This window comes from Palaemon carinicauda, chromosome 36 (genome assembly GCF_036898095.1).
Source record: "Palaemon carinicauda isolate YSFRI2023 chromosome 36, ASM3689809v2, whole genome shotgun sequence".
In the NCBI taxonomy this organism is placed as follows: Eukaryota; Metazoa; Arthropoda; class Malacostraca; order Decapoda; family Palaemonidae; genus Palaemon; species Palaemon carinicauda.
In genome coordinates this window covers 28,615,971-28,638,470 of record NC_090760.1, presented here as the reverse complement: position 1 = coordinate 28,638,470, position 22,500 = coordinate 28,615,971, and the positions used below count along the sequence as shown (strand labels likewise).

The 22,500-nt window shown below is 39.5% G+C and overlaps 1 protein-coding gene across 4 annotated transcripts in view; it reads right to left on the bottom strand.

Moving 5' to 3' along the window:
* LOC137628810 (uncharacterized) overlaps positions 1-22,500 on the bottom strand; it is a 474,142-nt gene that overhangs the window by 196,044 nt on the left and 255,598 nt on the right. The window lies entirely within an intron of this gene.

Sequence of the window (22,500 nt, the reverse complement as noted above, 5' to 3'; positions counted from 1 at the left end):
TCTATGAATCTCATAGATATAACGCTTCTTCAGAATGCACATTATATCGACACATAAATTTTGACTATATTCTGCAATACGTAGGTTGAATAAATTTGGTACTTATAATGTAAAAGTGACGTTTTTTGAAGACGGGCCAACTTACTCAGAGAAAAGGTTTCGAACGCACTCGTTACGTAACTTATGACGGCATTTCTTCCCTCTTTCTCGATCGATGATTGGCTATACGTAACGAAGGCTATACCTCTGCCAACAATGACACAAAAGTTGAAATAAAAGCAAATCAGTACACCTTCATGAACTCCGAAACCTCTCCACTGATAATTGTCATAATGAACAAACCAACAAAATATGTTAATAAATACAAAAACACTTCGATTATTAGTCTAACTCCCAAATAAGTTTCCTAAGAAATTACAGTCTACTTTATAGGTCACAATCAGATTGACAAGGTGTTGGGAATAGTTGGTAATTTTCAAAAACGTAGTAGACAAGCTTGACTTGATAACTGCTATATCCTATGACAAGCAATTTTTATTTGTTGTCTATCTACCTACCTATTTACTGTAAAAAAAAAAAAAAAAAAAAAAATACAGACGGTACCGTATTTAGGCTACAAACCTTCACCAATAATTATCGTCAGAATGATGACTTCATGAGGCTCCACCCACTTTGGCCTGGTTATAATTCAGGATAACACTGAAGGCTATCATGGGCATTGTTGGATCAGAAAATTTAAATTCTGGCTATAAAAACTCATTTCTCGAGTAGTTGTAAGAAGTGCTAAATGATCCTCAAGGATCCCAACAGTTGGCCTAAACTTTTAATTCATTTATACTACTGTTGCGGCACTTATTCTACAGTAGTATTACTACGCTAGCACAGATACCCCACCCACATTTATGTATCATTCCACCATTCATAAAGTCTTTGTAAGGTTTTTTTCACTGTGCAATAAGCCATGGCTTCCTCAGAAATTAAGTTTAACATTAGATGATAGGTTATTTCATTAAGCTGACAAATTATGGCAACTGGGTATGTTATTGCCGATGTTGAAGCTAAAGATAAAGTATGGTATCAATCCTTTATTGCATTATCATTTTTACTACTATTTGTTTTGATACATATAGTAATTATTTTAAAGGATAAATGAATTATGTTCACTTTACTCTTATAAATTCCCATTAGATGTACAAATAAAACTTCTAAAACTATTCCTGATTTATTTACAAAATGCAGTCATGCCCAAAACATATACGGCCTAAGAAGAAGAAAAAAAATTATATCGGATGATCAGTTGGTCTGATGGAGAGTTTAAAACAAAATTCTTATTTTAACAAAAATAGTTATATAAAGACTGTTTACATACAATCTCTCTCTTTCTCTCCCTCTCTTGGTGGCACAGTGAATAGTTAATGGAAATTTTCAAAAGCCTGAATGACATTACAAGTATTATAATCATGTTACGCTATATACAAATCAGACCTTAAATATTGGATTTAAACTAAAAACTGAATAATTACCTATTCAGGCTATAGTAAATATGGCCACGGGCTTTCTCTTGACTGTATAAAGTTGCAAGTCGTAAGACAAATGCAGTTTTGCAACCAAGGGGGCAATTCCAAATCATGTTACCCATTCTTGACTTATGGTTTTCAGAGCCGATGGAACAAGGTGAATGGGTGTCTGGTGGATGGGCGGGGCAAAATTTTGTCAAAAGGTGTTTACATTGCTTATGTAATGAATGTTTTCAACTCTTGGCTCGTAATCACTGGCCATGACGTCGGCTACATCATTTTTACTCTATAAAAATTAAAACTATCGGGTTTAGGTTATTAATAATGCTAACAAAATTTGTGTGTGGTTGTAAAATATACATATGTCAACTTTCAGCTACATCCGATGCTTTGATAAGGAGCAAAGTCCAAAAAACCGTGTTACAGAGGCCCTGAATCTCATAGTAGTATCCAATCATGACATGCCCAAAAGCCCGACAGGCCAAAACCCCGACAGAAGTAGGCTACATACATGCATACAGAGAGATAGATTTAAACGGTGAACCAGTGATAACAAGGCCTTTAATATAAATGTGAGTTCTTTGGTTTGTTCTTAACGTTAAAACACCTAACTAGCCTATAATAATTAGTGTTTCGGTTGGCTGTTAACCTTTTATATTTGAACTATATCTCAGTGCTAAACCGCCCATAGAAATGGAAGAAATTTGTGAAAAGATTCCGTCTCGAAAAGGAAATGATAAAATTAACGTATGTGGATATCTGATGGTTAAAGATAAAAACAGAAAAGAATCATACTATTGGTGCTGTGAATTTCGAAAATCTAATGACTGCAAAGGAAGAGCAGTTTCCAAACTTGTGAACGAAGAACATTTACTAACAAAGTTTGGAGAGTACAATCATGCTCCTTGTGCAAGGGCTGCTAGTGTAGCAAAAATAAGAAATGAAATAAAAATACAAGCAAAATCCACAAGAGGTAAGCCGATCCAAATTATTCTGTCAAGCACTACTGCTGCGAATCCAATTATTATGAAACTTATCTGAACCCACAATGCATAATATCTGAATTGGAACTAGCGGCAATTAAAGCTTCTAAAAGTGAATTTCCTAACATCAACAACTAACTTTGCTTTTTTCATTCAGGACAGTGAATCTGGAGAATTCAGTCAGCTGGATTGTCATTTCGTTACATCCTTGGCATTTCTTCCATCTTATGAAATTCCAGACGCCTTCGAAGTCTTAAAATCTTGTTCACCTGAAGAAGCAAGTGATGTTATTACTTGGTTTGAAAATAACTACGTACTAGGACTCGTAAGAAGGCATTTGCGTAACGGCGCTGTTGTTCGTGCGCCACCAACCTTTCCTCCTATTATGTGGTCAGTACATGACTCCATGCAATCAGGATTCCCACGTACACAAAATGCAGTTGAGGCTTGGCACAGGAGATGGGAAAACATCAGTGGAGGAGCTCATATAGGTCTTTATAATATAATTGAAGAGTTACAAAAAGAAGAGCAACAAGTCAACAACCAAATTGAATGGATTCTTCACGAGGAACCAGAACCTAAACAAAAAAGGAGAAAACTTATTCATGAAGAACGGATCAATAAGGTGATGGAACAACGAGATCATAAAAATGTTTTAGATTTTCTTCGAGGAATAGCCCATAATTTATCCCTTAAATAAATTTTTACCTTTTTAGATTCTTTATCCATGTCGAATATTTCATTATTCTGTGAAATTTTCTTTTAATTATGCATTTATTTTTGGGCTCAAGCCATGTCATCCTGATGGAAGGTTCCTAACAGTAGCTTCCTAAGGGATATTTGACTACAGTGATATTCTCAGAGAATTTACCTTTAGGTCTCCAGAATTCTAACTCCTGGCGCGAATATCCTTAAATTTCTCTCAAGGATATCGCATAATATCAGGGGATGTATTCTTGACACGCCACATAGCAATCTGCACCCCGAATAGCGTTTACACTTCGAGGGGGAAAGTGGCAGAATTAGAAGGGGAGCCGTATCAAGGTTACCCTAGTTCCCATACTAATATTGAGTACCACAACAGCGCCATATTCAATATGGCGGACATTCCTAATTCTGTAGCGATTTTGCACTGTGGTGTTCCCTGTTGATCTGACATTTTCGGTCGATTTTCAAGGATTATAATTATGCTATCTCCCAAATTATGCTATCTCTTTTTCGCCTCTGGAAAGTTGAGTATTGAGTCTTTACAATATGTGTATTTTAGCTCCTGTCCCACAATGAAATTAGAGTAATTTATTGTGATTAGGAGCTAGGCCTGTTACCGGAGGCGCCATGGGCGCTGTCCTTCGTTAGGCATGTGTTATTTAGTTAGTAGAACAGCTTTCCCGGTTTAAATAGCATTAATAATTTAATTTTGGAAGCTATTTAGGCCTTTTATACTTGTAAAGATATTTATATGCATAATTTTCCTTTTCTGCGTCGATCGTATATGTCAGATTTTCGGTGATATAGGTAACAGAGATCTCGTTTTACCTAGGTAACCTAACCTAGGTAACATATACTTTCGACTTTCCCCGGTTACCCTCGTGCATTGGTTATCAATTCATCGGAGACTGATATCTCCTAGAATTATTATATAACAGATGCTCGTCTCTAATAGAGATTTAAGGGTAATCTCTCTTCCCTCTGAGTGTAGCCTTAGGCTACAATCCTAGTGGGTCGTGCCTCGGGTTTTAATTCAGGCATGACTAGCCTAGGTTATTCTGTCTCTTCCCTTAGCAGATGGCAAGTTTTGGGATTCGTTCAGGACCTCAGAGTATTTAGTCTTGTGACGGCAGTCGGCCGGCATGGTGAATAGTCATTCCCCTGACGGCTAGGCTGCCGGCATAAGAGGCTATCCCTCCCTAGGCTACACCTGAAGTGGTTGTATGATGCCGCCACCTTCTCCCTGTGGCCTAGTAGACTAGTCCTATGCTCGCAGACCCTAGGCTGAAGAGTAGTACACTTCTGAGGCCTAGGATGGTGCGGCACTGGAACTCTGTTTCTCCCTTGTTGAGAGGAGGCGGCATTGCTGCCATCCCTTTAACTGTACTGGCAGTCCCTAGGCTGGAGAATAGAAGATTCTCCTGCCGCCTAGGATGGAGCCGATAATGAAACAGAGTTTGTTTAGGGTGTGTAGATCCGGTAATATTGCCGGCTCCTTCCACACTTCATACAGGCCGCCATTGTCTTTCTTGAGCCGGTGTTCTGCAACCTCACTGTTGCCGGTGGGTTGCCGGAGCCGGCCAGACTCCCCCTCTGCAGCCGTTGTAAGGCTGCCTGCGACTATGCCAGATGCAGGCAGCCATGACGGCTGCCGACGGCTGCCGGCTGCCGTCAGCCATGATGGCTGTGAGTGGGAAGTCCCTTCTGTTATCAAGGTTCTTCAGTTCTCCCTTGGACTTCTGGCCACAAGTTATGTTGTCGGGATATTGCAGGCAGGCACAAAAAGGGGCTGACTCAGCTGGCAGCACGCTGACTGTACTAATGCTGCCTTAGGCTAACCTGCCGGCGGTGTGCCGGGGGAACCCTGCGGGCGATAGTACTGTGGCTGGATGGAAGCCTGAATGTTACATTCTCCCCTTCCATTTGAACCTTCTTTCCGGAGAAAGGTAGTACAATTAGATTTTTACATCCTTAATTACTGTATGCGTACACAGTAATAGGTACCCTTCACTCCATGCTGTCTCTCTCTCTGTCAGCTAGCATGCTGGATATGCCGGCAGGAGCTAGCTATGCTGGCTATATGCCGGCGGAATTATAGTATATGTTTATACAGGTAGTCAGTATATTTGCAGTATAGGATATACTGCAGATAGAAAAACTACTGTATAAATTATACTAGTTGTTATTTTCCAATATATTTTGGGTATCCTTGCCCGGGTGCTTGCTGAGACCAATCCTATATTGAAAGAATAGAATTCCTTCAATATCCTGATTAGAAATTAGTTTTCATATTACCCTACAATATTTAATATTTCAAAGGGTTGGTGGTATTACACTGCTAACCCTCAAAGGGTAGAACCCTTATCCTTGAGTCTCGTTGATCGGGAAATTCTATGTTTTAATATTGTAAGGGAGGCCACAGCAAATAGTTTGGGTAGGATACACAAATATATGTCTTTTATTCTTCCTAGTCCAGTTAGCGTCATGCTGGCTGGACCGTACCGTCAGATGCTTGCCTCGAAGGCAGCACACTGGCTGAACTACATTATATATAATCATACGGTAGCCAGTAATTTGCAATATAGTATATACTGCAAACAGAAAACTATAGTATGATCATGCAGAAGTTATTTCTAACATAACTTGGGTACCCTTGTGCGGGCTTCTGCTGGTACCGTTCCTATATTGAAAGAATAGAATTCCTTAAATACTCTGATTAGAAATCAGTCATCCTTACCACACAGTGTTAAGAATAAAAAGTTGCAGTGACTTGTACACATCTCTACCCTTAGAGGTTAGAACCCTTTACTGGAATTCCCTTGATAGAGGAATCTCCTTATAGTTAATACTGAGGGGAGTTAACAGAATTTGCTAGCAGGGGATACAGAAGTATGTCTCCCACTATCCCTTCGAGCTTACTATCCTAAGCTATTGGTTAAAAGATGACTTTTATATAACAGTGATACCTCTGGATACGAAAGTTTCTGCTTACGAAAAATTCAGGATACGAAAAGCAATTCGAGGATTTTTATGCCCCAGTATACGAATAAAATTTCAGGATACGAAAAGCTTACGAGATCCCAACTCGTCGCCGAGAGTAATTTTAAAAAGCGCGCGCCGCCAGACTTTGAACTTGGGTAAACTCACTTATAGCATGCCGCTCACCCATTGGTTATCTCCCTACTCAGATGCTAGCTGACGCCATAAGATCCTGCTTTCCTATTGGTCGGCAACTATCCCACCTTGCTTACGCACGGGCGTTCATCTCTCTCTCTCTCTTTTCGTTCCGACTGCGGTATCGTTAACAGACATTGTGTGCTTTCACTTGTTTGACGTAGTGTTAAATACATACGTACGCCACGTGTTATCGTTATTAAATATTCGTTACTGTGCACTGTACTGTACTAGTGTTTACTATACATAGTACTGTATACAGTGATCCCTCGCTACTTCGCGGTTCGACCATAGCGGATTCACCACTTCGCGGATTTTTTTCATAACGCATGTATATACATATATCGCGGATTTTCCGGAAATTTCGAAAATACCGCGAAGTGTCCGATGGTGCGAGATTGGAGAAAGTAAGGAAAATTGAATCATGATTGATTTTCAATATAAATAAAACTTTGAGGAGCAACAAAGATATCATTTGTTAGAGAGATAGAGAGAGGTAAGGAATGGGAGGTAGTGAAAAGTAGCCCACAGAGAGAGAGAGAGAGAGAGAGAGAGAGAGAGAGAGAGAGAGAGAGAGAGAGAGAGAGAGGGTGTGTGTGTGTGTGTTGTTTTAAATGTAATAAACAAAAAAAATTGATAGGTTATAACACATTGGTGCTTATGTAATATCAACTGTATACTGTAGACGGTTTGAATAAGTTAAGAAATGGTATAAACGATACTTTGTTAGTGTATTCGTACACTCTTAAGAGCGGCAGCTAGACGTCAGCTGATCTAATCACAGCCAAAAGTAAAACAAAAAGAAGTCAACAATACTCGATTTTTAAAACACACCCGAAATTTAAAAACAAAAGTACACGCTTTCTTAATGTGCAATTAACTATTTAAAGAGTAGCAATTTTCTAGAATTTTGTTTAAAATTTACATTTACCTACGTAAAACAACTCTCTCTCTCTCTCTCTCTCTCTCTCTCTCTCTCTCTCTCTCTCTCTCTCTCTCTCTCTCTCTCTCTCTCTCTCTCTCGTAAATTGTTTTCCTGCTTTGCTACGTATGTATGATTTAATAAAGATACGGTAAATAATATTTGTAATAACATATTTTCTAAAAGTTTTTAATGTAATATCATTATTTATCACTTTCATCATGCGCGTTAAATGCCTTTGTTTGTTTACTGAGCATACTTTATGACGCCGTCATTTCAGGCGGCATCATGAAGAAAAACATTTCATTTGGAAGTCCTAAGAAAAATGAAGTAAAACATTGGTAATAACAAAATCAACATACTGTACTGAATAATCAATATAATCGATGCAAAAACTAATCTATACACAGATGTGTAAATTCGTTTGTTTCTTCATTATGATCAGAGATAAACGTAAACAAAACAATGGCTGCCATTTTTTATCGTGCTTTTTGGTGTGTTTAGGAAACGCATGATATAAAATCGCCTTTAATATTTGTGCCTGTTTTAGTTTAGGGTACTGTAGTATATGCATTAAGTGTCCTGTACATTAAAGGGTAGTTTGTTAACAGTACTACGTACAAGGGAAAGTTTTAAAAGTCTGAATATACATGTTAAATAAATACGTAAATATGGTGTCACTACTTCGCGGATTTTCACCTATCGCGTTCGGGTCTGGAACCTATCTACCGCGATAAACGAGGGCTCACTGTATAACGTACGTAGTGTATTACGTATTGAGCTTAATACTGTAGCCATGGGTCCCAAGAATGTTACCGAAGGAAAGAAGAAGAAGACGATGCTCTCGATGGAGACGAAACTCGAAATAGTGAAAAAGTACGAGTCTTGCATGCGCTTAAGTGCGATCGCCAAGGAGTATGGCCGGAATCCATCTACGATAGGCACCATCCTGAAGCAGAAGGCGGCCATCAAAGCAGCGGCACCTTCTAAAGGCGTCACTATTTTCTCCAACAAGAGAACCCACGTGCATGACGAGATGGAGAGGCTGCTTCTTGTGTGGATCAAAGACAAAGAGATCTCAGGAGACACCATCACTGAGACTACAATTTGCCAGAAGGCCTCCGCCATTTTCGGTGATCTCGTGCGTTCTCAGGCCGAAGAAGGGGCAGGAGAAGTAACATCCCAGCAGGAACCCCCAGAGTTCAAGGCTTCTCGGGGGTGGTTCAAGAAATTCAAGAAAAGGACTGGTATTCATTCAGTGGTATGGCATGGGGAGGCAGCCAGCTCGGACACGAAGGCCGCCGAAGCCTTTGTTAAAACGTTTGAAGAGTTGACTCTGCAGGAAGGCTACAGTTCGCAACAAGTTTTCAATTGCGACGAAACTGGGCTTTTCTGGAAGAAAATGCCTCGTCAGACGTTCATCACGGCGGAGGAGAAGAGGCTACCCGGACATAAGCCTATGAAGGACAGGCTTGCCCTTGCTTTTTGCGCAAACGCCAGTGGGGACTGCAAGATAAAGCCCCTGCTGGTGTACCATTCTGAAAATCCCCGAGCCTTCAAAGCCCACAAAATCATCAAGGAGAAAACCTTCCCGTGATGTGGAGGGCGAATGCTAAAGCCTGGATAACGAGGCAACCTTTCATTGATTGGGTGAATGTCTGCTTCGGTCTGACTGTCCAAAAATATTTGGAAGAAAACCGCCTCCCTATGAAATGTCTGCTGGTGTTGGACAATGCTCCAGCTCACCCTCCTGGCCTCGAGGAACATCTTCTGGCCGAGTATTCCTTCATAAAGGTCCTGTATCTACCGCCTAACACCACCCCCCTCCTCCAGCCCATGGACCAGCAAGTTATTTCTAATTTTAAAAAATTGTACACGATATGCCTCAAACTCATCGATCTCGCTTGGCAGGAAGTTTCGAGGCGTACCCTGAACTCATCTTGGAGGAAGCTGTGGCCTGATGTTGTCTCTGCACGAGACTTCGAGGGGTTCGGGAAGCCTAGAGGCGAAGCCGAGATCGTTGACGATCCTGAACCCATTCAGCAGTCTGAGGTGGCTGACATCGTACATCTTGGTACGTCCATGGGGCAGGAAGTTAGCGCCGAGGATATAGATGAACTTATCGAGGAGCACCACGAGGAGTTGACGACGGACGACCTGAAGGAGTTGGAGACGATGCAAATGAGTGTTGTTCAAGAGCAGTTCTTTAGCGGTGATGAGGAGGATGTTACACCTTTGAAAACGGCAGACATTAAGGAAATTCTCGCATGTTTCCATAAAATGGCAGACTACGTCGAAAAGGAACATCCAGAAAAAGTTTATACCAACCGTGCGCTTCAACACTGCAATGACGTTTGCCAAACGCATTTTAGAAATGTGTTGAAAAGTAGGCAGAAACAAGCTTCAATGGATAGTTTCTTATTAAAGAGGCCAGCAGTATTAGTAGGCCAAGACAAAGGTGAAAGTGAAGAAAAGAAACAGAAAAGAGGAAGTGATGAAGAATTAGAAGGTGAAAGTAAAGAAAAGAAACAGAAAAAAGAAAGTGATGAAGAAGTAGAAGAAATTTAGAAAATAGGAAAAACGTAAAGTTATAAAAAAGCAAAAAAAAAAAAATTCAATTATAAGTTTTATGTTACCGGTAAGTGTTAAAGTAATTTTTTCTTTCCTTTTATAGTTTTCCATACATAATGTTAAGTGTTAATTATTTCTGCTATTTTTTTATTTCGTAAAGTTTAAGTGGTAATGTGTTAAGTGTGTAAATTACTGTACGTAGTCGTTCACTTGTTACGTTTTCTGCCTTATGCCATCCTCCTCTGCCGCGACTTCGCTATCGGACATCGTCTCAATCAAAAGGTAAGTTTCAACTTTCTTGTTAATTAACTGTAACCTTTTTTCAGGGTATCAATCATTAATTTAGGTGTACGTAAAGGTAACAATACACCTTCACTGATCCAAATGCTTTACATACAATACCTTAACTTTTATACAGTAGTAAAGAAAACATACCGTTTTCTTAGGGCTTGGAGGGGATAACTAGGCTATAACTACATTATTGAATAATCTCATGGTGGTTTCTGGAATGGATTAGGCTGTTTTTAACGGTTGGGTTATGTCACAAATCAATATATCTGCGTATATATTTATATATATGCCCTGTATTATATTGATGTATAAGGAATTTTTGTATATCATCATGGGCATTTTATTTTTTGTTTATTGTTATAATTACTGTTTATATACGGTCTTATTCTACAGTTTATTTCTGCGTATATATTTATATATCAGCCCTGTATCATATTGATGTAAAATATTTTTGTATATCATCATAAGCATTTTATTTCGTTTGTCATAATTACTGTTTATGCACGGTCTTATTCTATCGTTTTTCATGTGAAGAATTTTCTTCACTCTTCTTCTTTTAATTGTATTTTTAGCTCTCTTCTACTAATACTATAGCTTCCCCTTAAACATTCTCTCCTACATCTAGTTTTCTTTAACGAAACATAGGGAAGACTAATCTAAACTTGTTGACAGTGGCGCACGCCATGCTCGTGACGTCACAGCGTAGATACGCACGTTAGAGGGCCTTAGTCGTAACCCCGGCGTATGTTTGTTCTTTCCTTAAACTACATGGGTCGAGATTAAATTCCTAAACTGCATTTTTTATATAAATTTCAATACTGCTGAATTAATGCATCTTATATTTCTCAATACCAATTAAGGTTTGTTAATTTTAAGATGTATGCCCATCGTACCAGTCCATTGCTAATTAATCATTTTAAATATTAATTTTTAGCAAGCCAGAATAGGTAGGATTGTTGTATATATAACCTCCCTCAGAGCAGCAAGATTTATCTGAGTATTTAGTACAAAATCCTGCCTCCTCTGCACTCCTTGCAACAATATATTGCCCTGTCCTTAAGTCCCGATATGGCACCCCCAATGGATTACCGTGCGCATCAAGCTCCTCACCTGTCTGGAAAGGTGAAGCCAGGTGATCTCTTCGACCGTAGAGTCAACCCCATTCTACGAGAAGCTGCCCTAGCCTGCTGACCTGCCTGGTCATTGAACCCGAGCACTTCTGGCTCACCCCCCGCACTCTCTCTCCCAAAACTCGACTCACAAAAGGTTGCTGCCGGTCAGAGAGATTGAGAAGAAGAGGACCCTGATGTACCTAGTTGCAGCCACAGTGAGAATTCTTGGGGTGAGCCAGGCAAGAGTGCAACGTGCTAATTAGTGCAACGTCCAGGTCAACAGCTATCACGGGCATAGGACTGATCTTCAAAGGAGTGCAGGTACTTCATCAATGGCCATTTAGTTTTCCCCCATTTTTTCTTAGCTTAGACTAATTTTAACTTGATAGGGAACCTGGCTAATTACACTATTCGGACTGAGTGTGGTGGGATTGTGTGTAAATATTTTTCCATTATTATTTCTTGCTTGGAGACTAGCATAGTCTCTGGGTCACGTGGGCCACGTGCCAGACCCCATTTTGATTATTGCAGACCGCGTGTCTAAACCATCTTCTTTATAATTTTGAATTGCTTTTAATTTGCATTCTCTTTATTATACCATTTTTTGTGTTGTTAAGATGTCCGTTTCTTTTATGTAAATTTGTGAATAAATCAATATTAGGTTAATTAAACCTCTTTAGTATTTTTGCTCCCTCATTTATTTTAATGTGTGAAATGAATAGTTGATCACGGGACAAAGTACCCAATATTTAAAGAGAAAACCTAAGTAAGTCTATAGGTGGTAACAGCGAGGTACTTTGCATTAATATATTTGCTTCGAAGGTAAAGATCCTTATCTTTAAACTTTTTAACTACTTTACATCACTGCTCCCATTTTGGATTTTGTCTTAATTACATTAACGTAAAATAACTGTCCAGCATTTCATTGGGGTAGCTGGGACGGAGCCGGAACAGAGCCTGAGAATGAGATGACTATAGACCTGACAAAGCTAGAGTAGGCCATAAATTATTGTTAATCCTACGTGTGGAGTTCTTCGGCCTCTGGACAGTAAAATTTCCCCCTTTTGTATTTAAAGAGTGATGGTCAGTGAATTGTGACAGTAAAGTATTAGCAGGGTGTCTGTGCCCCGAGAGTAAGTGCTCATATCCTCCCCTGTTGAACTTTATGTAACTGTTATAAGGAGACTTTCCCGGACTAAGTTCCCACTCAGAACACACCATAAAAAAATTCTCCACATTTCATGTTAAAGTAGTTGAACTGTTATTTACTGAAAATAATGAGTGTAAAACTTGTGTGCTTGTTCTATTGTTACTAGTTAACGCTAGTTTCTTTATTTTAATTTGTAATATGTACATAAAGTCTTTCACAACAGATGTCACCCCGCTATTCATGGATATATATTTATTGTTATAGAATTGGTGCTTTTGCGGAGTCCTTGGCAACGAGCCGAGGCGACATCTAAACCTTAGTTTCGGGGGGAAAGACACAAATGGTGGTGCTTCTAATGCACGTGTTGTAACGGGATTTCTCTCTCTACCAGTTTAAGACTGGAAGTGCGAGAGGAATATTATTATTATACTGTGAACTATTATATTACTTAAGAAGTTTTGTTCAATAGAGCGTTTTTTGGCAGTGTATGCTGCGGTTTGTGACTTTATATTGAAGTGTTAATAAAGTCTATACGAGAATAGCAAAAGTAAGCAGAATAGTCTTATTTTATTTTCACACCTGCCAATTATTGAACCTGAGTTGTGACAGGTTAATTATTGAATGATAGAAATGGCTAGATTACATGTTTATTACTACAGTTTAGCGTGTTTATGAAAGAAAAGGTGTCTTTTTGTAAGGCTTGGAACGGATTAGGCTATTTACATGTAAAACGCGACTCAGGATACGAAAAAATCAGGATACGAAACCGTATCCTGAACGGATTACTTTCGTATCCTGAGGCATCACTGTATTGCTTATCAATGAGATAATCAATTGTATACTCATTCTGCCTTCCTTTCATTACAGGAGGAACCCCAGATGACATGTGTTGCAGTCTTCTGCAATATCAAGAGTAAGTGTTTTATCAGTCATAATACTTGCAGGTTTCATGCCCCCTGCAATATTATTTCCGAATCCTTGCATTATTGGAACCCGTAAGTGTGCAATGTATGTCGGACCTTAATGTTCGAGGGTTTCGAGAATCACAATTCGATAGAGTCTAGGGATGCAGCTCGTAACAAACTACGCAATTTGGTGAGAAGCTTTCAGAAAATCTCTCCGGGACCATACATACCTAATGATAGGATGTGTAACCTACTATTCCCAAAAGCAAGTAAGGAGATAGTGGTGCCACAGGCACGATTCACACCTCCCTGCAGCCAGGTAGCCTTTGGGGAGGAGGGCAGGAAGCCCCCACAGGAAGAGGGGGAGAATGTCGTGTCGGAATTGCTTCCGTCTGTGCCGGCTCTAGAGCCATTGGCATCGACATCTTCACCCCCTACCTATCTATTAGATGGAATGGACCAATTATGGGTCCAAATGAAAGGTATAATAAAAGACCTTCGCAAACAAAATGAAAATGGGTCATACAAACGACCCAGAGACCAAGACCTTCCGACATGCTCCAAAACCAATCCCTGGAGGTTTGCGGAGTTTATGCCGATTTTAAATGGCAAACTCTACATCTCGGAGAAGATGGGTGCTGTTCTTTTGGACAAAATCCAATTTTGGCTAAGCTTTGACGCTTTCCCTTATTGTTTCATTCTGCTGAGACATGACCCAACGTCAAGGAAAGATACGGAACTGAAGAAGGTCATGGTTCTCGACCATGATAAGGCACAGGCTATTTTGTCAAGTAGCCTGAGGAAAGCGGGTTACTCGATGTCGAGAGTGGTCACACTAGGTAACAAACACCCTTCCTTTCTTGCTCCTGCTTCAATATCATTCCCTTTTACGTGGAAAGCATTTAAATCTGTTGCTAAGGCAGTGGAAGCAGGTAGACCTTGTCTTGCACTCGAGGAGTGCAAGCCTCTGTCACTAGCCTTTCCCAGGCAGGAGAAGGATTGGAAGGATGTCCACTTAACCTTTTCAGTAGGAAGACTAGACGCGGATGTTGCTAGTCGACAGTTTAGTGAGAATCTTTCTAAACTATCGGAGTTTCTTTTGTATAACGAACAAGAGTCAAAAGAGAGACTTGCAGCCTCCCTATCCTTACAGAACTGCATAGAGTTGTATTCAACCCACCAAACTACTCCGGACATGCTCATGGTTTTGGCCAAAATTTTAAGAATACCAACGTCTTATTACCCATACAGACAAATTGACGACAAGAGATGGGATCAGCTGCAACGTCTTATTACCCATACAGACAAATTGACGACAAGAGATGGGATCAGCTGAGAAATAATTACTAACAATTGTTCATCTATGTTCCAGGTAATTACTATGGTTAATAGAACTTCCTACCAAAGTACCATATAACAAATTGGCGACGAGGATGGGATCAGCTGAGAAATGATTACTAACAATTGTTCATCTATGTTCCAGGTAATTATTATGGTTAATAGAACTTCCTACCAAAGTACCATATAACAAATTGGCGACGATCAGGAGGACGACGGACACAAGCAGGGAGAAACATTGGACCTTATGTACAAGGACGGCCAGCACAAGAGAAGGTCCGTTTTTACATTAGGGAACAAGAGTAAAATCGCCCAATGAAAATTGTACCAGCAGTAGAACAGGAATTTCATCAAATAAACAAGCAAGGGTGAAATTTAAAGCTGGGTAGGCTACAAAACAGGTAGGAAGTAAACTTGTGACTGCAGAACAGTAGCTTAACCTAATCTAGGTATTAAGGTAAGCAATCAAAATGCCTTTTAATATAGAACACCCAGAAAGTTTCAGCATCACTGCTGAGCCCAATTCTGTTGCAACACGATGGCAACAGTGGTGTGAGGAATTTAAGATTTATTTAGAAGCATTAGGGAACATGGAGGATGCCCAAAAGAAGGCATTATTACTTCATACAGCAGGTAGGGAAGTTCGGGAAGTGTTTAAGACTTTGCAGCCTACAGATGACACAAGTGAAGCTGTAATTAAGGCTCTTACCACATATTTTGCTTCTCAGGTCAATAAATTTTTTGAAAGATACCAGTTTTCAGCGCAGGCTTATCAGAAAGAAAATGAAAGTTTAGATGCATTTGTGACTAGACTAAAGAATTTAGCCGTTTCATGTGAATTTCTAGAGTTAGAAAATGTTATCATAGATCAAGTAATTGCACATTGCACATAAGAAGAGCTAAGAAAGAAATTATTGCAAGATAAAGATTTAACATTAGAAAAGGTATTAATAATAGGCAGAGCTTTAGAAACATCAAATAGGCAATGTAACATAATAGGTAGTTCTACAAGCAATAGAATGGAAAATTCTAAAATTAATACAGTAGGTTCTAAGTGGAAAACCAATGAGAATCAGAGAAGGAATATGTCAAAGCCTAGTCATAGAAAAGTGCCTAACACTAATGTTCATAAATATCAGAATCAGGCTTATACACAGAAACAACAGGAAAAACCCAAGTGTTATAGGTGTGGTAAAACTGATCATCTTGGATACGAAGCAAAGAAATGCCCTGCTACTGGACAGACATGCCAGAATTGCAAAAAGATGGGTCATTTTGCAACTGCTTGTAGATTCCCTAAACAGTAAATAAATGCTACAGTTGATACTATGGGTCAAGAGAATAATGCAGAAAATGTTCATGATAATCAGGTTAGTTCAGAAACTGATTTTGCGTTTCGCATAAATTCAGTCAACAAAGGTGCAAAGAAACGTATCATGGTAGAAGTAATCATAAATGGTAAACCAATTTTGATGCAAGTTGACACAGCAGCCGATGTATCAATTATGTCTGAGAAAATGGCTAAAAGCATTCCTAATTTGTTATTAGAAGGTACAAATAGAGTTTTGAAAAGTTATAATGGTTTTGATATTCAGGTAATAGGTGCTTCGAACGTAGAAGTACAGTACAAAGAACAGAAATTAGAGAAAATGCCATTAACAGTAGTAAAAGGTAATGGACAAACTTTGCTAGGTTTAGATTGGCTACAGTATTTGAAGTTAGATTGGCCTAGTATTTTGAAGGTTACAGGTAGACAAGATGAAAACAAAAATGAAATATCTATGGATAATATCATATCAGAGTTTCAAGACGTATTTGAAGATAAAATAGGTACAGTAAAGAACGCAAAGGCAATTTTAGTTTTGAAACCAGACAGTTCTCCTAGATTTTTTGCTCCCAGACCAGTACCGTATGCATTGAAAAGTGCAGTTGAAACAGAAATCAGGAGATTAGAAAATGAAGGTTCCTGGGAAAAGGTTACATATTCAGATTGGGCTACACCATTAGTTCCTATTGTGAAGGAAAGTGGACAGGTTAGGTTATGTGGAGATTACAAAGTAACGTTAAATCCACAACTGCAAGTAGCTCAACATCCCTTACCAAATCCGAAAGACATGTTTGCAACTATGTCAGGATGCAGTGTTTTTTTCTAAATCAGATTTAAGACAAGCATTTCAACAGCTTCCCATGGATGAAACTTCACAAGAATTATGTACAGTAAATACATCCTTAGGTTTGTTTAGGCCAAAGAGATTACCTTATGGAGTTGCAAGTAGTCCAGCTATATGGCAACAAACTATGGATAAGATTTTTCCAGGAATGCAAGGAGTATTCATTTTTATAGATGATATTTTAATTGCTGGTAAAGACACAAGAGAACATAGAGAAAGATTGCGAACAGTTCTGAAGAAATTGAAGGAACATAATGTTAGAGTAAATAAGAACAAATGTATTTTAGAAGTTGATTCAGTGGAATACTTAAGTTTTGTAATAAATGGCAAGGGTATTCACAAAACTAAAGAGAAGATTAAAGCTGTACAATCAACAAAAGTGCCAGAAAATTTTAAGGAATTACAATCATTTCTAGGTTTAGTAACATTTTATGGGAATTTCATTCAGAATTTGTCTACAATTGCACATCCATTGTATAATCTGTTGAATAAGGGGGTAGAATGGAAGTGGACGAAAGAGTGTCAGGAATCTTTTGAAAGAATCAAGCAGGAAATAACATCACCTACATTCTTAGTACATTATCAAATGGATTTACCAGTTAAATTAGTATGTGATGCATCAAACATAGGTTTAGGTGCAGTATTATCTCATGTAATGCCAGATGGAACAGAAAAAACAATTGCATTCACTTCTAGAGTATTGAACAAGGCAGAAAGGAATTACTCTCAAATAGAAAAGGAAGGTTTAGCATTAGTTTATGGAGTTAAAAAATTTCATATGTATCTTTATGGTAGGAAAAAGTTCACACTTGTTACAGATCATAAACCTTTATTAGCAATATTGGGTCCAAAAGCAAGTTTACCTACGTTGGTAGCTGCAAGACTACAACGTTGGGCAGTTAGGTTAGCAGCGTACCACTATGATATAGAATACCGTCCAACATCAAACATGGGTAATGCAGATGCTTTATCCAGATTACCCGTAAGAAGAGTATGATGACAGTGTTCTGTTAATTTCTGTATATGATGTACCAATAACTGCAAAAGATGTAGCACACAGTAACAAGCGAGACCCAGTACTTAGTAAGGTTTTGGAGAGTTTAATGACAGGTAGGGACTTATGTGGAAAAGAGGAAAATTGTAAACCGTATAAGGATATATGGTATGAACTGAGTGTAACACAAGGAATAGTGATGAGAGGTTCCAGGGTAGTTATTCCTAATTCACTGAGAAATAAGGTTCTGTCTGAAATACATGCTGATCACCAAGGTATTGTAAGATCAAAGTCAATTGCGAGAACTTTTGTATGGTGGCCAGGTGTAGATAAAGATGTGGAATGTTATATAAAGAATTGTATGAATTGTGTTATGCAACAGAACAATCCTCAATTTGCTAGAATGCACCCGTGGGAGTTACCCAGGTATCCATGGCAAAGAGTGCATATAGATTTTGCAGGTCCTTTTTTAAATAATTTTTTTTTATAGTAATAGATGCTTACAGTAAGTGGCCAGAAATTATCCCAATGAAGACAACAACGTCTTACACCACAATAAAAGAGTTAATGCAAATTTTTTCAACGCACGGTATTCCAGAAAGAATTGTTACAGATAATGGTCCACAATTTACCTCACAAGAGTTTAAAGAATTTTGTAATGTCAATGGTATAAAGCATACATTTTCAGCTACATATCATCCATCTACTAATGGAGAGGCTGAAAGATTTGTCCAAACGTTTAAACACAATATGAAGTGTAGAAAAGCAAATTCAGGTAATATATTTTTGCATGTGTCAAAATTTTTATTGTCTTATAGAACAACGCCGCACAGCACAACAGGCGTGGCACCCTCAAATTTGTTGATGGGGAGGAGGATAAGGTGTAAGTTAGATTTGTTATATCCAAGTTTGCAAAGTGATTTAGAAGATAAAGGGTATAAACAAGTAGTAAAGCTTCCTAATGTAAGACATTTTTTACCTTTGTCTGATGTCATGGTTAGATCGTACAACACTCCAGAGAAGTGGGTACTAGGAGAGATTGTAAGAGAGATAGGAAATTTACATTATGATGTTCGTGTTGGTGATAATGTTGTAAAACGTCATGTTGATCAATTACAGCCGTTAAACAGAAAGACAGTAGAGCATGTGAATGTTAGAGATGAGAAACTTAAAGAAGTAGTTAGATCAAATGAGTCAAATATTAACCAAGATGGTCCAACATCCAATGTAGATTCAGAACCAATTCATGTACCAGTACAAGATGAGGTTAAAGGGCTTCCTAATAGGATTAACAGAGGAAAGCCCCCTGAGAGATTAGATTTATGAAGATTTTTACAATGTCAAGTTAAGGGGGAGGAGACTGTTATGTATTATTGTAATAATGTACTATATTATTTCAAGTGTTGCAGGTATTACGCAACATTGCATCATATTGCATGAATAAGACATGTTATGCTTTGTACATGAGAGAAATGATTTGTTTTGGTATTAGGATTCAAACATTTGTTGATTACCTCAAAGATAGGATGTGATTCTTTATGGTTTTGTACTGGAGTAGGATTTAAGTCTTTTCCGAGCGATGCTCTTTTGTTTAGCAATGTTTTGGTTTTGTCAGATTGTGTATGACGCTCCACACACACTTGGGAGTCAGCTGTCATAGAACAATGTAGTCATAAGTTGCATTAAACTTATATTTTAAGAATACCAACGTCTTATTACCCATACAGACAAATTGACGACAAGAGATGGGATCAGCTGAGAAATAATTACTAACAATTGTTCATCTATGTTCCAGGTAATTATTATGGTTAATAGAACTTCCTACCAAAGTACCATATAACACCTTTATGAAGGCTAGGAGAGCCTGTAGAGAGTTTGTGTTCGCTGCCGCGACATTGAAACATGAAACTAGGAAGCTAATATCTTCCAACATCTGGGTTAGAGACCTCATTCCAAACGAGATAATAAGAAAGACGATTAAGGAGGCCACCACGGAGAACATAGGGCTTCTCCAAAAGTGGGCCATCCTTTCAAAGAGAAAGTCTTCCGCAGTTGTGGGTCCCAACCTAAAAGGAAGACTGGAAAGTCTAATAGTTTTCCTTTGGTTTGTTCAACAATATCCCACAGTCACAATGACCGCGGTGTCACAGGCAAGCGGTCGGATATGTGAACCTTCTGATTATGCGAAGCAAACAGACGCTTCTGGTAGGAGGGAGGTTCCTTCAGGATTGCTGGACCTTCGATCTTTGTGTCCAAGGACTATTCAAGATGGGATTAGGATGGGAAGTAGACATGCCTCCACCATCATTTCCTCAACTCTTCCTACATTCCAAAACCCTCCTGGAAGAGTATACCTTAGAGACCTAAAACATACAGGCGGTGAGTAAAGTACAGTTCATCGAATTCCAGGGAAGGCTGTTTGGTGTTAATGAGAAGGACGCAAGAAGACTCAGAGTCATTCTGAACTTGTCTCCACTCAACAGTTTCAAATAAAACAGCAAGTTCAGAATGTTAATCCTTCTGAACATAAGGACTCTACTTCAAGAAGGGGTGTTCGTAGTCTTGTCAGACCTGACAAATGTCCATTGACAACTTCCAGTCAGCCGCCCCCTTCCCTCCTACCTAGGATTCAAGTTACAGAGGATAACGTATGTCCTAGGAAAGATACTTGTCGGACTAAACATAGTACTAAGCATCTTCAAGGGATTAGCGGACACAGTCACATAAAAACCAAACCTAGAAATAGTTCAGGCAACTATATGCCTGGACAAAAGGCTGTGCTGGGCAGCACTCGGAGTGGCTGGTCTATGATCATCCAAGGAAGTGATCCGGTTCCTGGAACATCGGGAATGCAAGATAAGATTCAAGAAGTCTCAATTCTCTCCAGCTCAAAGGCTTCAATGGCTAAAAAACCATTGAAACCTGTGGTCACACCAACTCTCCTTTCCCTTGGGAAGGTAAAAGGAAATCACAGGGTCGGTCAAGAGACTAAGGTAATCAGTCAGGATTCCGGTACGCTAACAGGGAGAAGTTCAGTACTCTCTCCAGTTCGCAATACTGACAGACCCAGTGCTAAGAGCACAATTGATAGATGCATTAGGAGTCTGGAGAAGATATGCATCAGGCGCTCGAAGAGATCTAAAAGGATCGATAGTGGTCTTTCCTTAATCGCTTCTCTTGCAATGGTCAGAGGCCAAAAGCCTATTGAAGACCATGTTGGTTCTGTCATGGAGGGAGAATCTCTCTCCACACAAATCAGACCTTCCCAGGTTGATCTGGGCCATCGAAGCGATAATGAGACGTCAAAACCGACAAGGCTAGAGAACGTCTCACACAGGCTAGGTGACGTTAACCATCCCTTACCTAAAGTGATGGCACCTATCAGCAGTTCACGTACAATCGATCCACAATGTGACAGCGGATGCTCTACTTGGGCTCAAGCCGGTAGAGTTGGAATGGTCCACGGACACAGACCTATTCTTTCCCAGATGGGAACAAGTCCCAGAACTGCAGATCTACCTCTTCGTGAAGATCGTCATCAAGAAACTACCTCGTTAAGTAACCCCATACGAGGATCCTCTAGTGGAGATAACAGACATCATGTCTCCAGTATAGAAGGGATGGTCTCAGGAATTCCTGGTCATCCCATCCAATCTCCTACTGAATGTCCTCAACATACTGAGATCCTTCCAGGGAGGAGTGGCTCTGTGGACTCCCAAGTAGCCCAAGAGCTTTCTCTGGTATGCTTAAATCATTTGGTGAAGGAACGGAAGCTGAGGCTTGCCCTAGTTCTGAACCCACGGCTATCTCAGAAGGTTCAGAAGTTAATTGCCTTCGATTTATCACAGAGAGCCCAAACCCTTCATTTCATGATTTTCTTGCCCCGGCGGTTAGGAAAAGATTTGGGATCTTAGAGCGCAATATAGATTTCCTAGAAGAATACAAGTCCAATTCAACTAGAAGACAATATGAGTCATCTTGGAAGAAGTGGGTTGCTTTTGTAAAAGCAAAAGGACCGAAAGAAATTTCAATGAACTTCTGTCTGTCCTTCTTTGTTCACCTTCATAATCAAGGTTTGGCAGCCAACACGATAACTACATGTAAGTCTGCCTTGACTAGACCACATCTATATGCCTTTCAAGTGGATCTGGCGGATGAAATCTATAATAAGATTCCGAAGGCATGTGCAAGGGTTAGGCCTGCAGCACCGCCAAAACCCATCACATGGTCTTTGGACAAGGTCCTACATTATGCCTCATCTGTGAACAATGAAGATTGTTCCCTTAAAGATCTAGCCCAAAAGGTTATTTTTCTGTTCGCTCTAGCCTCTGGGGCTAGAGTTAGTGAAGTAGTGGCCCTATCCAGAGATGAGGGCCACATTCAGTTCACTGAAATGGGAGAACTGAATCTCTTTCCTGATCCATCCTTTCTTGCTAAGAACGAGCTACCCACTAAGAGGTGGGGTCCCTGGAGAATCTGCCCTCTGAAGAAAGATGTCTCTCTATATCCTTTAGAGTGTCTGAAGGTCTATCTTCGTAGAACTTCAGACTTCAGGGGAGGACAGCTCTTTAAAGGAGAAACCTCTGGATCAAACTTGTCCCTGAAACAACTGAGGGCGAAGCTCACCTACTTTATTCGTAGAGCGCATCCTGACAGTACTCCCG